This window comes from Lemur catta, chromosome 24 (genome assembly GCF_020740605.2).
Source record: "Lemur catta isolate mLemCat1 chromosome 24, mLemCat1.pri, whole genome shotgun sequence".
Lineage (NCBI taxonomy): Eukaryota > Metazoa > Chordata > Mammalia > Primates > Lemuridae > Lemur > Lemur catta.
In genome coordinates, this window is record NC_059151.1 from 3,936,380 (window position 1) to 3,951,596 (window position 15,217).

The following is a 15,217-nucleotide window of genomic DNA, read 5'->3' on the forward strand; positions in this document are numbered from 1 at the left end:
TCTGTATTTTCTTCTGTGTAGGATAACAAATTCCCTTATTGTTTAAGCCAACTTGCCCCAGGGTGTCTCTTTCTTATACTTAAAAGCATCCTGACAAATACTGTATAATTAAGCACCCTATTTACAAATCCTAAATCATTAATAATCATTGTTCGGTCTAACCCATATTTTCCCTCTACCCTGATCTAGAGACCTGTTGTAATACAACATTTATGTTAACACTCATTGAATCTTTACTGCTGAGCCATTGCCTTTCCAAGAGACTCGATCATTTGACAAAGATTTATTGAGCACTTACTCCATCTCAGGCACTGGTAGGTTCTGATTTAGTGAGATAAATACATCACAGCCCCGACCCTCATAGAGTTAAAGTCTAGGAAGGGAGAAAGACATACAAATCAACAAATTACCATAACATATGATGGTGCTATAACATATAAAGACCATGTATATGTGATTGTATATGTGTGTGTGTGTGTGTTGTGTAGGTATTCTGAAGATAGAGAAAATGGAATTTCTAAGATGCTTTGGAGGACTTTCTGAATGCTTCATAGAAGAGGTGACATTTTATTTGTGTCTCAAAGAATGACTAGAAGTTTTACAGTAGAGAAAAGGCATGCTAGGCAGCGAGAAAAACATGGCCAGCAGCATGGAACTATGATAGTGCTGGGAATGTTTGGGAATGGTGGAAGGTTCCAAGCGTTGATGTGCTTCAGAAAATTTAAAAAAGAGACAAGTTCTAGGATGCCCGGCCTGGCCACCCTCAAAGATTTTTGTTGTTGTTGCTGTTGTTGTTCTCATACATCAAGTAAATTCACACTTTTCTTCACCTCAGCCATCATTATCCTCTGTTGGGTTGACAGAGATCAATAACAAGTCAATGCTGTGTTTATTTGGCTTCTCTATTTCTCCATCTAAGACTGATGACTAAAATCTCGAGAAATATACTTAATCCCATATGATATTTATGAGATCCTGATATGTGTGAAACCCTGTGGTTACTTTCTTGATAATCATATAATTTCTCAGTGCTACATTGTTATTTCTCTAATTTTTCTAAGCCTGTCTTTCACAATCAGTTTTGAGGTATTATTTGAAAATTGCTGGTTATTTAAATTAAAATGTTAAATTGTTAACATCTTCCTGTAAAGCCAGTTCACAACCTTATATTAGAAACAAACTATATTCTAACACAGAGAGTCCAGAAAACTTAACAAGAGAACTCAGTAAAGTTTCTTTTTTAAATCTCAATTCATCATTCAACATTTAAACAATATTCCTTTACTGAGCACCTACCATAGGCATATTCAATGACTGGGAATTTTATGAGGACGCAGCCTAGAGCTAAGTGGACGTGAAATAATTAAATATAAAATCTCAAATGTTTACAACTAGAAAAGGTTGTTTTGTTTTTTTATCACAGAGGAAGTTTCATAGACCTTATGACTCCATCAAAGAAGAAACTTTCTCAGGTCAAACTCTACCAAGCAACTCTTCTTACACACCTAAATTGAGAATTGGGACATAAGCTCTCCCTTTACCATAATGCAGGGCCAACCTGAAAATTTCAACCTCGTAGAAAGAGGCATAGAGAAATGGATTGGAAAGCCCAATGAGCAGTGATGCCTTTATTTCTAGAAAAAAGGCTGATAAATTGTAATCTTACTAAATATTTCAAAGGAGAATGAACCATAAATCTCAGCATTGTAATGGTAAGAGCCTAGAAGTGCTTTCCACAAAGACACCATTGGAAATCTAAATTTTGCACGAATTCAGAAAGACTTAGAAGGCTCTGAAACAGTTTCAAAAAAGTAGAATTTAGCACAGGTGAATATGAAATTAATCTTAGTCAGCAAACAAAGTAACAAAGGAAAAGAAATCTAAATAGACCCAAGAAAACTTCCTTGGCCATTTCAACCTCTGGCTTCTATCAATTCGCTAGTAAAGAGAAACTGATGGCTAAAACCAGAATTTTATGCACACACACACACACACACACACACACTCTATATGCATTCAGATACATATAACAAAACCTAACAGTAGCTAAAATAAATAGGAGTTTATTTTTATTACTTCAAAAGACATCTGGAGGTGGGCGGCCGCTGGCATTGATTTAGTAGCTCAGTTATGTAAGGCCAGTGTCTCTGTGATTCTCCTGTGCAGGTTCCTTTGTCATCATAAGACAGTGGCTGCAACTTTGGGCATCACATCATTGTTAGCTGCTAAAACAAGTAGGGGTGGACCTGTGCCCACCAAATAGTCCCTGTTAATTTGGAAAGTGAAATTTTCTTAGCAGACATCCACTTGGGTAGAACCATGCCATCTCTTTCAGAAAAGGAGGCCAGAAAGAGAATTTTTTAAAAAACTTTCCAGCCCCTATAGTGGAAGAAGGCAGGAGAGAAAAGGGTTTGGAAGTAACTTGGGGTCTGTCAGAACCAGGTCTGCCTGTGCATGCAGGCTGCAGTGACTGACCAGTACATGAGATAGAGTTTTTTGGTACACAGAGTGGGTCTGACCATTGCCAATAAATGGTCAACTAATTTTTATTGTACTGAATCCCATATTAAACAGTCCTTTCAAATAGTTTGAAGATAGATTTCTAGGCTAGGTGGGCACCCTAATGACAACTGCAATGAAGATGTTTATATACCTAAGGGAGCAAACCCCCAAAACCTCACGACTGTAGAATGATGCCTAAACAAACCTCATTCTTAACTGTGTAGCCTGCATTTGATAGAACCATAATGAGAATGTTAAACAAAAATGCTAAGCAACTGAACTACAAAAAGCCACATGTCTAAAAGGGAGGAAATCACAGGAAGTGAGGAGGGACACAAATGCCCAAACATAGAGCATCTAGAAATAATATCTGATGACTATGTCTCGTAATTTGCCTTTGCCCAAAAGCAGGAAGATAGACTAATTTTGATATTTTAAGGTCTTTTCATAGTAAATAATCCAGTGAAACTCCCTGAAATGCTGATCTTCACAAATGTTTGAAGGGAGTTTAACACATCCAAGGAGCCATGACCATTGATGAGATAAATCTGCTTGTTTTGGGCTACAGGGGGGTTTGAAGTGAACATTTCTCTCCAGCAATCATGGATGCAAGTGGCTGATTTCCAATTGACCCTTGTACTATATTTGTGGTCATGTTAAGTACCCATTCAGAGGTCTTAAGACATCCCAGACAGATAGATCTATTCTATTTTAAACAACATTAACAGAGGGAGATTCTACAACCTCAAGTTAAATATAACACAAAAAATAGCTCTTATTTCTGTTGAACTATGCTTCTCCTGCTATTAATATTGACTGAAAGTCTAAAGAACTTTCATGTGAAAAAAATTCCGAAAGAGGCAACATTTACCCAACTTTGGAGTGAGAAATCAAGGTATCTCTGAAAACTTAATTACATTATATCTCAATTTCATAGAAGAGTCATCTAGCATTCCCTGACTCTTTAAATTTCTTTATTGTGGAATGGAGAAAGTGGCAAAGAAAGAAGAAAAAACTGAATCACACAGTTTCTGGAAATTTAGCCATTGCTGTAAACAAGCCATGGACAATGCTTCCCGGGGCCTTAACAATGTACGACTGTCAAGGAAACATGTTCTCAAAGAGACAAACTGATTAATTTCACCAGTGGTCATGAGCCACAGCACAGCCAGGAGACATGACGGATCGACTGTAGGAGACGTCTATTACTTTTCCTCTGTGGCCAATGTTGTAACTGTTGAAATCATAGCTGGGAAGAAGTGAGCTCAATCATGCAGTTAAACTGTTGTTTTAAACCAATTGGCCAATAATTTTCTCCCTGAAATAAAACTTCAGGGAGCAACCCAGAGAAGTGAAGGAATTGTCCGTCACAAAAGGTGGCTGTCCCCACATTAGAAGCCAAAAAGATGCTGATTCTTAAAATCATTGAGGAAAGACTGCAATCTCCATTCTCAATGTTAAATAAAACACCTTTTCTAAAAGGCTTAAAACAAATTGTTGCTCTTTGTAAATATTCTCAGAAATACCAAAACACTTGCTATGATCATGTTTATTTTCTTTTCAACTAAAAAAAAAAAAAAGAAAGAAAATACAAAAATGGAGGCCTGGGTAGGATAGAGGGTGGGGTGGGCGAAGAGTAGGGAAACGGAGGTTTTGTCTAGGATTATTGCCCTCTTCCAGTTTACTGACAGCAGTTCACTGTGGGTTCCAAAATAAACACACTTGCTCTATGTACTGTAAAGAGTTTTCTAAAAATGTATTTCCTGGAGTCAATGAATGAAGAGCACGAATGGAATTTGATATGAAGGTTATCGCTGCGTGTGACATCTCTCATTCTTTCTGACTCTTACTCTTCCTTCTCAGTGCACCATGACCTTTCAAAATAGGGTACTGGGTCAGAGGAAGACATGCTCAAGTGGAAGAGTGTCATTCCTTTCCCAAGGCATATATGCTGTCCTGATAATGCATTTTCCATTCAGTCTGCTCTTAAGCAGGGCCAGGCAGGGGACTTTGGAGACCTCCCTATACATCTAATTCAAGCTACAATCTTATTTGAATGTCAAATTTAACATCTATATTGAATATTTTTAAAAATCAAGATTTTTCTTATTTTTTTCTGATTGTCAAATTCCAGAAAAGTATATCAAAATCAAATTTCCTTTTTCTGGGGGGTGGGTTGGGAGAGTTTCCGCTGCTTTGCCAAGTCCTGAAACATAAACTAAAATCTGCTTTCTACGTAATCTAGCACTGCCTTGAGCTTTAGAAACAGTGCTTGTCTCTTCTTATATATCTCTCTGTCTAAATTTTCTCCCCAATAGAATATAGGTTCTTTAAGGATGGAGAATATATTTTACATATTTATTCACAGTACCAAAAGTCTCTGGCATGTGTTTAATACTTAAACTATAATTATTCAATAAAAAAGATGTAAGAGAATGCAAAAAAAAAAAAAAAAGAAGAAGAAGAAGAAATGGAGCAGACAAATGATGGAAAAGGAGGAGAGCAACTGTCAGACAGGTACAGTATTACTGAATGAAGCATTTACAGGCACCAGACAAAATTTCTATATTTAGGAACCTCAAGCACACTAGAATCAAGATATTCCCCATTTCCCCAAGTAATCTTTATTATATTTCGTATGTAACAACATTGTCAGTGGCTTTTGTCTTCAATCAGCTCGTCTCGCACTTGACTGAGCCAGTGCTTTCCCCACGGTGCACGAACGTGTCAGTAGCTTGCTCATCCTCTCCGGAGAATAGTGAAAGTATACCTTTAACTAAAATTGGCCTACTTATGTTAATTGCCCACAGTCAAAACCTACAGAATTATAGCTACAATGAGGAAATTACAGCTATAAAGTTGTTTTATAAAAGTTTCCATTCCTTAAATGCGCCTGTTTTGAAAATGGCCAAAATTACCAACATTATGTTTCTATTTTGCTTATTCTGAGACAGTTCCGTTAAAATTGGAGGAAAAAAATCTTTTTCAGACCTTCGTAAAAATAAGTTATATATATCAAACAGAGCAAATATTTCAATTTATTTAGTAAGTACCTAAGTTTATTTCTGAGCCAATAACCACATCATAGGTAAACTAATATCACATTTTTCAAATATATATTATCAGGTATCTGAAACTTTGTGTATTACATTCCATTTTTAAGGGTTGCATTCGGTGACTGGCCATGCTATCTCAATTCCTCTGCCTTTATTTCAAATGTCTTTACTTACTGTGCCATTTTAAATAAGAAAAGGTAGAAGATATAAGACACTGGCATGAATATATCCTCAACTATATACGACCAATAAGTTAGCATTTTTATTAATCCCCAATATTAACTCTAATCCAAAAAGTACAGTTGAAAAAGCAAATGATCACAGTTATTGGGTATGATTGGTGCTTAAAGAAAAAAGTAAATATTTTATTGTTTCAATTTTATTTTATTGTTTTGAGCTACAGATATAAAGAGCAGAAAAGTTATATGTTTGAGACTTTTATTTCTTGATTGTAATAAAACGTGTTTAATTTTGAAAACAAGAAAATGCCATACTAATTCCTTTCTGTCCCCTATCAGTGCAGCATATTATGACTTTCCTTTACCATTAAAGCCAGTTTTTTGTACAGTTGCCAAGATATCTGGCACCGTTGCCATTCCAAATTAAGAATATGGTCTTTCAAAGCACAAACATTCACAGAGTGAAAAAACTTTCCGAGGCAAATGAATTTCACACCACCCAGGAACAAGAAGAGACATGATACTTCTGTTTAGCTTCTTGGCATACATTAGAAAAATCTTTAAATAACCCCACTAACTGAATCACCCTGATAGGCTGAATAGCTGGTAGGTTGTGAGTTGCGATTTTTTAAGGATGCCAGAAAGGACTTTTTAAATCGTCTTCCTTTCTTTCTAGTCCCCCTCAATGATATCTGAAGCTCCTTTGATAATAAAGAAAGAAGCCTGACATCTCGTAACTACAAATAAGTTTAAAACACACAAAGTTATTAAATTTACAGTTAGATTTGCTTTTATTTTTTCCTGATTCTAATAAAGGACTACACCAAGGAAGAAACTGGATCGTTGGGAACCCTGAAGACAAACATTATGGAATTCACATTTGTTCCTAAGGCTAATCTTGCACCCATCTCTTCAATATTTAAATAGAATCCATTGATATGTTTCTTTCTGCTAAAATATGTCCCCTTCTGGTTTTTGATGGCCCTGGAATTCATATGGGATTCTGAGCCTGCTCAGAAGCACTTCTTTGCCCAACAGCCTTTAAGAAAATGCTGTTGCAAAGAATATGGATTCAATGTCACTATTAAACCCCAAGGTGGCCTGCCAGGCTGTGGGACTGGTGAGTGACCTCTTTGAGTATTCATTTATATAACTTGAAATGCACTGGTCTTGGTGACAAAGAAAGGAAAGCGTTTTTCATTCCAGTTTGCTTTGTTTCTGGTCCATGGGCACGGAAGGAAGATGTAAAGAATGGGCGAATGCGCATGCTCCCCTTCCACCCTTTAGGATACGTGGAGCACAAATTGAGAGCTGCAATAGCGGCAGAAGCGCAGAAACTAATTTCAAGAGGTTTTTCTTGAAATGCTGTCCACCAGCAGTGCTGCTCCGGTGTCAAGGTGACAGCATGCCACCCAGTGTTGAGTCAGGGTTCATCCATTACCCTCTAAATGATTCCCAGGCCGCTCTGACCTGGACGACTAATGGCTTTCTGAGCGGCAAGGGACTCCACCTTTAACACACACGTCAGCGTTGTCACACCTAACAACAGGGCTGCTTCATGAACTGAGATATGGGTAAGGGAAAGGCGGAACAGAAAAGGGAGAATAGGCAGAAATGGGGTGCACTGGTTTGGCAGATAAATTCACGAGAGCATGTGAAGAACTTTTTGGGATTTCTGTGAAATGCTCACTAGGTGTAAGAAACACCGGGGGAAGAGACGGCTATTTGGTAAATAGAGGAAGAGGTCCAGTTTCAGCAGGTCAGCTACTGAGAGTTCCCATGATATGTGAAATAATCCGGCACAGCCAGTAAGTTTGGGGCTCTGGAGTCAGTCTCTACTTTCAAATGCTGGCCTACTACTTAATAGCTGTATGACCTTGGCACACAGCAAGTTACTTAACAATCAATATTTCACTTTCCTCATCTGTCAAATGGAAGTAATAATAGTCCCTACCTCACAGCATTGCTGTGAGGTTTTAAGGGTTAATACATGCAAAACAGAGGCGTAACTAGCAATAATGACAAACATTTGAGTGTTATAATTTGTTCCCCTTTGTACAAATAGGCTGGTGATGTCAGAGACATCTGGAAACAGAAGTTAACTAGCATCCTCAAAGCCAAAGAGATATTTCCTACTTCCTCTATTATTCCAAGTCAATTATAGTAGCCATTGGTACATATCCTACAAATATCCATTCAAATTATATAAAAATAAGTAACAGAAACTTATATGACACTTATTTGATTTTTGGCTGGTGTGTATTAATAATATTTTTGGTGAATCATAAATGAACTAAGATTTTGAGAAGCTTATGTTTCTAACTCTGAAATTTTACTTAACTCTCTTGAGTTTTGAATTAATCACTAAATTTATATCTATACAACCAGGCCTAGACAGTGAAAAGTATTAAAAGTATAACAGCATAATAAGTAGTATGTTATATAATATTAATGTTATATAATGTTTATCTGCCAAAATATAGCATTTTTTATTTCAACGCTGATCAAATACATCTTTGGTGGTACGGGTATGTATTTATGTATTTTCTTTTAAATCAGAGTTCAGATCTACTTGAGGAACCAAGCTATTTGGATCATTTTGGTCTCCAGCCAAAGGTTCTATGCTGACTGATTAGATGAAACTAATTAACAGGTGTGTCATTCAAATGCAAATGTATGCAATCATTTGGAATGAATTAATGGCTACAAAATAAATCCTGTCCTGAACAGAAAGGCTCAAAGAAGTTACTATTTTAGATAGATGTCCCACAAGTGTTTCAGTTTGCTTCTGGAAAAACTCCTCCTTCAGTATTTACGTAGATAGCCAAAAGAAAAATGCTAACACAGCCTCTGAATCAAAAACCACATAAATAACGTACTTATTCCCATCTTATCCTTTTCCTCCTAACCAGCATCCCCAGCTGCCCCAAGGCTTCTTTCATTGTCTGCATGAGCCACTTCTTCCCCTGAAGGCAGAGATCAGTCACCCGGAGGTCTTGAACTACTTGCTTTGAGACCTGCAGGACCAATCGTATGGTGCCAGTACTTTCCACTCCCCTCTGTCACTATTAGAAGTCCAAACCCCCCAAATCATCCATTCTGTCAGGGAGGGCCCCATGCTGCCCTGAACATCCCCTTATCTGTCTCCATTCTCCAAAATCTTTCTACTTTGCCCTCTGGAACTCAAAGTCTTTCATCAGCAAACTCCTCCACCTGTATCCTCAAATTATTCCTCACCTTGCTGTAATTGACATCTGGATCCACAAACAGAGGTATTTGTGTGCTCTATTTATGCAGTTCTATCTATGAACTGCTTACGGTGCCCTCAAATGGTAGGGGCTTTGTCTTGCTTCCTAAATCACCAGGTTCCTGCCTCTCCTGGTCTCACCTGCTGCCTTTCTCCCCATCCCTGGTTCATTCACACTCCTCTCCTTGCTGTTCCTCCAGAAGCCAAACACGTGCCTGCTTCATGGTGTTTGCACTTGCTTTTGTCTCTGTCTGGAACTCTTTGTCCTAGATACCCACGTGGATGGCCGCCCTCACTTCCTTCAAGCCTCTGGTCAAATGTCACCTTATTAAAACAGCCTTCCATGATCCGACTAAAAACAAACAGCAAACCTACCTCCACCTGCAGCGCTCTCCATCCCCCTTCTGTTTTGACATTTATCCACAGCCACGATCCACACCTAACAAACTGAAGTATGTATTTATTTATTTACTGTTTGTCTCTCTCTGTATATTACAGTGTAAACTCTATGTAGGCAAGTCTTTCTAGTTTCTTTTTGTGTGTGTCTTTCCAGCATCTAGGCCAGTGGCTAGAACACGGGATGTGCTCAGGAAATTTTTATTGAAATTCATTCATTGGAGAAATAACACGGCCAACATGGAACTATTGCCACATACATGTGCATGTGTGTACACGCACACACACATACACACAAATTTCTCACTTCGCCTAACTTTTGTCATTTCTTTAAATAGCTCCACTATCCCTCAAGTTTCTCAAATGGAAAACTTACCTGCGATCCTTGGTTCCTGTCTTCCTCCCATACCCTGCACAGGCATGTCACTTCCTGTCTCCCCGGCTTCTCACTGCAGCTGGAATAAAATCTAAATTCTTCACCTCAGCCCACAGGCTCAGCATTCATGATCCCTCACTGCCTCCCAGGTCTCATGCCCCTCCATCCTCTGCCACTTACTCACTGTGCTCCAATCACACTGTCCTTCTTTCTCTCCTGAACATGCAAAGCTCATCTCCGCCTCTGTTCATTTGCAGCTGATGCTACTTCATCTCGAAATGCTTTTCCCAGATCTTCACGTGGCTGCCTTCTCCCCAACCAAGTCTTAACTGAAGTATCATAGCCTCCCAGAGGCCTTCCCCAACAGTTCTAACTAAAGTTACTGGCCCAGTCCTGTCACTTTCTCATATATTGTCCCATTTTTAATTGCTTCATAGCATATATCAGTATGTGAATGAATGAATGAATCAGTGAATTAATGAATGGTCTGTCTCCTCCACTCTCTCATTAGCAGTAAAATATAAACTTCTTAAGGAAAGTGGCTATTCTGTGTTGTTCTCCATTTATGGTCCCAGTGTTTAGAATAGTGCCCAGTACTACATATTCAGTAATCATTTGCTGGCTGACTTCATGTCTACCAACATTTTTGATGGTTAAAATTCACCTTTCTGTATTCAAAACACTGAGGGTATACAAAGGTGAAAGTAACAAGTACCTATACTATGAGATAAAAAGATAAGTAAAAAAATGATTGCATGCAAAGTGATACTCTCTGTGTTTCTCTCCACACTTCCTAAACACAAACTATATAAATTATTAGAACCCACTAGTCTATGAGAGTGAGCTATTAGGCTGTAGAGTGAGTACATTGCCCTGTCATTACGACATATGCCTATACTCCTTAATGTTTTTGGTTCCTGTCATTTTTAGAAATTTAAAATTCTCTTCACTAGACTGTTTCAGATCTCTTCTTCCAGTTAATTCAAATTGCATCTTCTAAAATCTTCCCTTTTTATCACCATGACTACCTTACCACACTCCTTAAGTTCTTTCTCTGACTTCCTAGGTCTTAATAATTCAATTCAGAAAGTGCTTGTGTGCTACAAGCACGTAGAGTCTGCACATCTTGTCTCAGCCCTCAAAGCCCTGCGTCTTTATACCTAGTCTCTCACCGCTACTCAGCCCCCTCCATTTATTAATTCACATTCTTTTTTTCCTCCCTTTGTCTACTCCCATTTGGAGAGCACTTCCACTTCAAATACTGCATCACTCTGCTCCCACCTGCTTAGCCAAACCCAAACTCAGTCCACTTAACAATAAATTCCTAGGTAACAAATTACAGGTTATAAGAAAGCAATTAAACCTCATCCTAATATAAGCCACCATGACATGAAATTCAATATTTGATGTCAGTCCTTAAGGAAATGTAATATTAATAGCAAGGTTCCTGTATAATAGTAATAAATATATTTAATAAGAAAATTCTGATTGAAAGATATTTGTACAGAGAGCAGGCCTAAATTTAACAATTCAAAATGTTTATTTTTTAAAGTAAGATATGTTATCCCTGAGACTGTTTTTCTATTAAATTGCATATTACAGTCCACAGATTCTGAAAAGTATTTTGAAGATACTATACCTACCTAGAAAGTTTTCAATTTTAAATAAGGAAAAATAAAAACATTATGATAAAATACCTTAAAACTACTTTTTCCAAAAATTAGAAGTATTATAAAAACATTAACACTGTTTAATTTATCATAGCATCCATTTAGGCAAAAAAATTGAATGCAAAATTCTACTATATTCTAATTCAAACTAGAAATTTTGGATCTTACAGTTCAAAAGTTGCTCAGCATTGTGACACATGATATGAAGAGATTAGTTTGACTTAATGATCCTAAACATTTCAGTATATCTCTTAGGAGGTAATTTTTAGTTACTCTGCCTGAAATAAGAAACAAGTGAAAGAAAGCGAAAAATGAGCAAAAATGAGTACTATTTCTAAATATGAAGAATGCTGTTATAAATTTTGCAATCTCAATCAAAATTTTAAGAAGGCAGAGTATTGTCATAGCCTAGTGTAACTAGAATTTTGTGTGTAGAAGAATATAGAAGCAACAATAAAAATTTCTAGAATCCAGGTAGTTGTAAAATACATAAAATTAAGGGGGAGGGGAAGCTAAGTACTAAGAAATCTCAAAGGTTTACTTAATCAACTCATCCTAATAAAACAGCAGAAGTTAAATCAAATGTCTTCTGCATAACTCTGTCCTTAAGACAAAAATGCTATTCTAACTTACTCCCATTTTCTTGTACTGTTTAGGATACACTATAATAATTAAGAATTTTAATTCAGGTAAAATTGACAGAAAGTAAAATGCACAGACCTGAAGTCTTGATTTCAGATACACACATACGCCCTGTAACCACCACCACAATAAAAATATCGAACATCTCTACCATCCCAGAAAGTTCCCAAATGTCCCTTCTAGATCATCCTCATACCCCATAAGCTGCCCCCATTCTGAGTTGTATCATCATGGATAAGCTTTACCTATCCTTGCACTTTATAAAATGGAATCATGCCACAAGTATTCTTTTGTGCCTGTCTGATTTTTCTCAGAATGATGTTTTCCAGATTCATGCATGCTGCAAATTGCAAAAATAGTTGATTCTTTTTTATTAATAGGTAGTATATCTGAGAATGAAGATGGCACAGTTTGTTTATCCATTCACTTGTTTTTCAAATTTTGGGTTATTTCCAGTTTGAGACAATTATGAATAAAGCTGCTATGAACATTTATGGGCAAATCTTTTTGTGAAAATAGACTTTCATTTCTCTTGGGTAATAAATATTTAGGAGTGAAATTATTGAGGCAAAATTAGGTATATGTTAATTTAATAATAAACTACCAAACTGCTTTCCAAAGTGGTTATACCATTTTATCCTCCCAGGGGCAATATATGAGAGCTCCAGTTGCTCCACATCATCACCAACATTTGGTATGGTCAGTTTTTTACTTGTAGACATTCTAGTGGGCATGGTATGCTATTTCCCTGTGGTTTTAATTTGCATTTCTATGATAACTAATAATGTTGACTTCTTTTTAAGTGTATATTGATCTTGTCTATATCTTCTTTTGTGAAATATCTGTTCAAGTCTTTTGCCCAATTTCTTCACCTGGTTTGTCTTTTTATTATTGATTCATAGGAGTATTTTTAAATGTATTCTACAAGTCCTGTGTCAGATTTTGTATTACACATATCTTTTCCCAGCATGTGGCTTACCTTTGGATTTTTCCAGCACTATCTTTTGACAAGCAGAATCTTTAAATTTTGGTGAAGAGTGATTTACTATATTTTTTCTTTTATAATTAGCTCCTCTCCAAGAAGTTTATGCCTACCTCTGGGTAGAAAATATATCCTTTTATTCTTGTATTTTTCCAAATGTTCTGTGGTTTTGGCTTATATGTTTAAGTCTATAATCCATCGATTAATAAAATAGGGGTTGAGGGTTTTTTTATACATTTATATTAATTATTCAGTATTAAGTGATTTTTGCTGAGAAACAGAAAAATGCCACATACTTAAGATTAGCACTTAAAAATTAATTTTTTAACACTTTGTCAGCCTTTTTATTATTGTTTAATATAGCTCTTATCTATAAAACAATAGTCAAAACAGAAGTGGGATAAAAATGGTTCATAGGTCTAGGGAGAACAAACCATATGTGACATTTGCCTGTGGTCAAATTTCACCTTTTATAGGGAAATTTGCTGGGTAGCCCAAGCCATAGGATGTCTCATAGGAGGGTCTCACACATCCTGGAGTCTGCATGTACGATGAGCTAATTACATCATCTGCTGCTCTTAGGAAATGCACTAGGCTTGACAAATGATTTGATCTTCTACCCAGACGCTCACATTAGCAGCCATCTGCAAGGTGCACAGCTGCCCATTCTGGACAGTGGATCAATGGCTCAGACACTCGCCCTCTCTTTAATAAATATACCACAAGCAATTTTGCAGGGCGTTCTAAAAATGCTACAAAATAAAATAAGAAAGAGTAATACCTTAACATATTTAATTATAAAATCTCATTATTTTACTAAAATTTTTCTAAATCTGCAATTTCTTTTTAAAAGAAGGTATGCAGCATCATTCTTGCTTTAGGGAACCATAAGTTCCAATGTAATAAAAAGAAAATAAGGGCTGTGTGAAAGAATTTTATCTTGCCCAAGGCCTAACAAAAGAAAGACTGTTTGTTCTGAGCAGTTAACAAAGCTAAGACAAAAGCCACACCTATTAGCAAAATCCAAAAATTCTTAAAATAACAGTTCATATTTCATCCTTCTCTAAAATTCTGTAAATAAAACCAACCAGGGAATAATAGTAAACATGTTTCGCTTTTATTTTTATAAGCATAGATATTAATTGGCTCATGGCCTCACAGAAATCAATGAAATATTTTAGGAGAAACCCATACAAAATTTTGCTGTTTATTATCTCCAGAGAATTTACTACCAGAATCACTCACCAAGTCTAACTTACAATAATACATAAAAACCGCCTCGTAGCTTCTAGATCTGGTTTCTGAGTCAGCTGACATAGTTATCAAACAGCCTTATTGATTAAATTCAATCAGAGGTAGGCATAACATTTGATTAGTTGACTCTGCCATTGTGTTCAGTTAACACCCCCTTCCTCATACTCCCTTCCATTAAAATAACTTGGGAGGTGAAGTGTGTGACGCTTTTCCTTATAGTTGTATGTTACTGTTTATGTCCCAGAGGCTTTGAGTCTTACATTTTGAAGAGAACATTACAAAGTTTTAGCATTCTGAGCATAATGAATCTCTGAGTTGTAAATTGAAAGTCAGTATTTAGAGAGCTACTAGTTTTACTGATACTTATCAAAATATAATATTCCAGTTTTGAGATAATGCTTTGAGAATATTCTTGTTTGGAAAATGGTTTTCTTCAAGTGGATTTTATTGATTTAGCTATAAAAGAGTAAGAAAGATATATTTCACAAGAATTATAAGTTAGAAAATTAAAGAAAAAACAATAGTATGTCTAAAACTGAATTTGTCTTACGCTAAAACTGTTTAAATTATAAAAACTGTTTAAATATATAATAAATACATATAAAATTATAATAAAATATAATTATTACAATAAATTATAATAATTAATTTAGCTGGAGATATATATATTAAATTAATAATCCCAAGACTTTCATGCAAATTAGAGACTCTGAGTAATCAGATATTAACATTGTTTGAAAATATTTGCTTTTACCACATATGATTTTGATACAACACTAATCTAAAGTATTTCAGAATAGGGAGCTAATTTGTAATTTTTGTGATTTTGGTGCTAAGTTTTATAGTCAAAAAAAACAAAGTTGAGCAATCAGAAGTAATTAAAAGTAATTCTAAATCCTAATTGCACCTCTTG

At 36.1% G+C, this 15,217-nt stretch overlaps 1 protein-coding gene across 12 annotated transcripts in view; it reads right to left on the minus strand.

Annotated features, from left to right (window-relative positions):
* The window catches only part of MAPK10 (mitogen-activated protein kinase 10), a 263,304-nt gene that overhangs the window by 107,486 nt on the left and 140,601 nt on the right, over positions 1 to 15,217 (minus strand). Inside the window, exon 3 of one of the 12 annotated variants that reach the window (XM_045536764.1) lies at positions 299 to 373. The exons of the other annotated variants lie outside the window; for them this stretch is intronic. The gene's annotated coding sequence lies outside the window, so the exon portion shown is untranslated. The remainder of the gene's footprint in view (positions 1 to 298; positions 374 to 15,217) is intronic. 12 annotated transcript variants of the gene reach the window in all.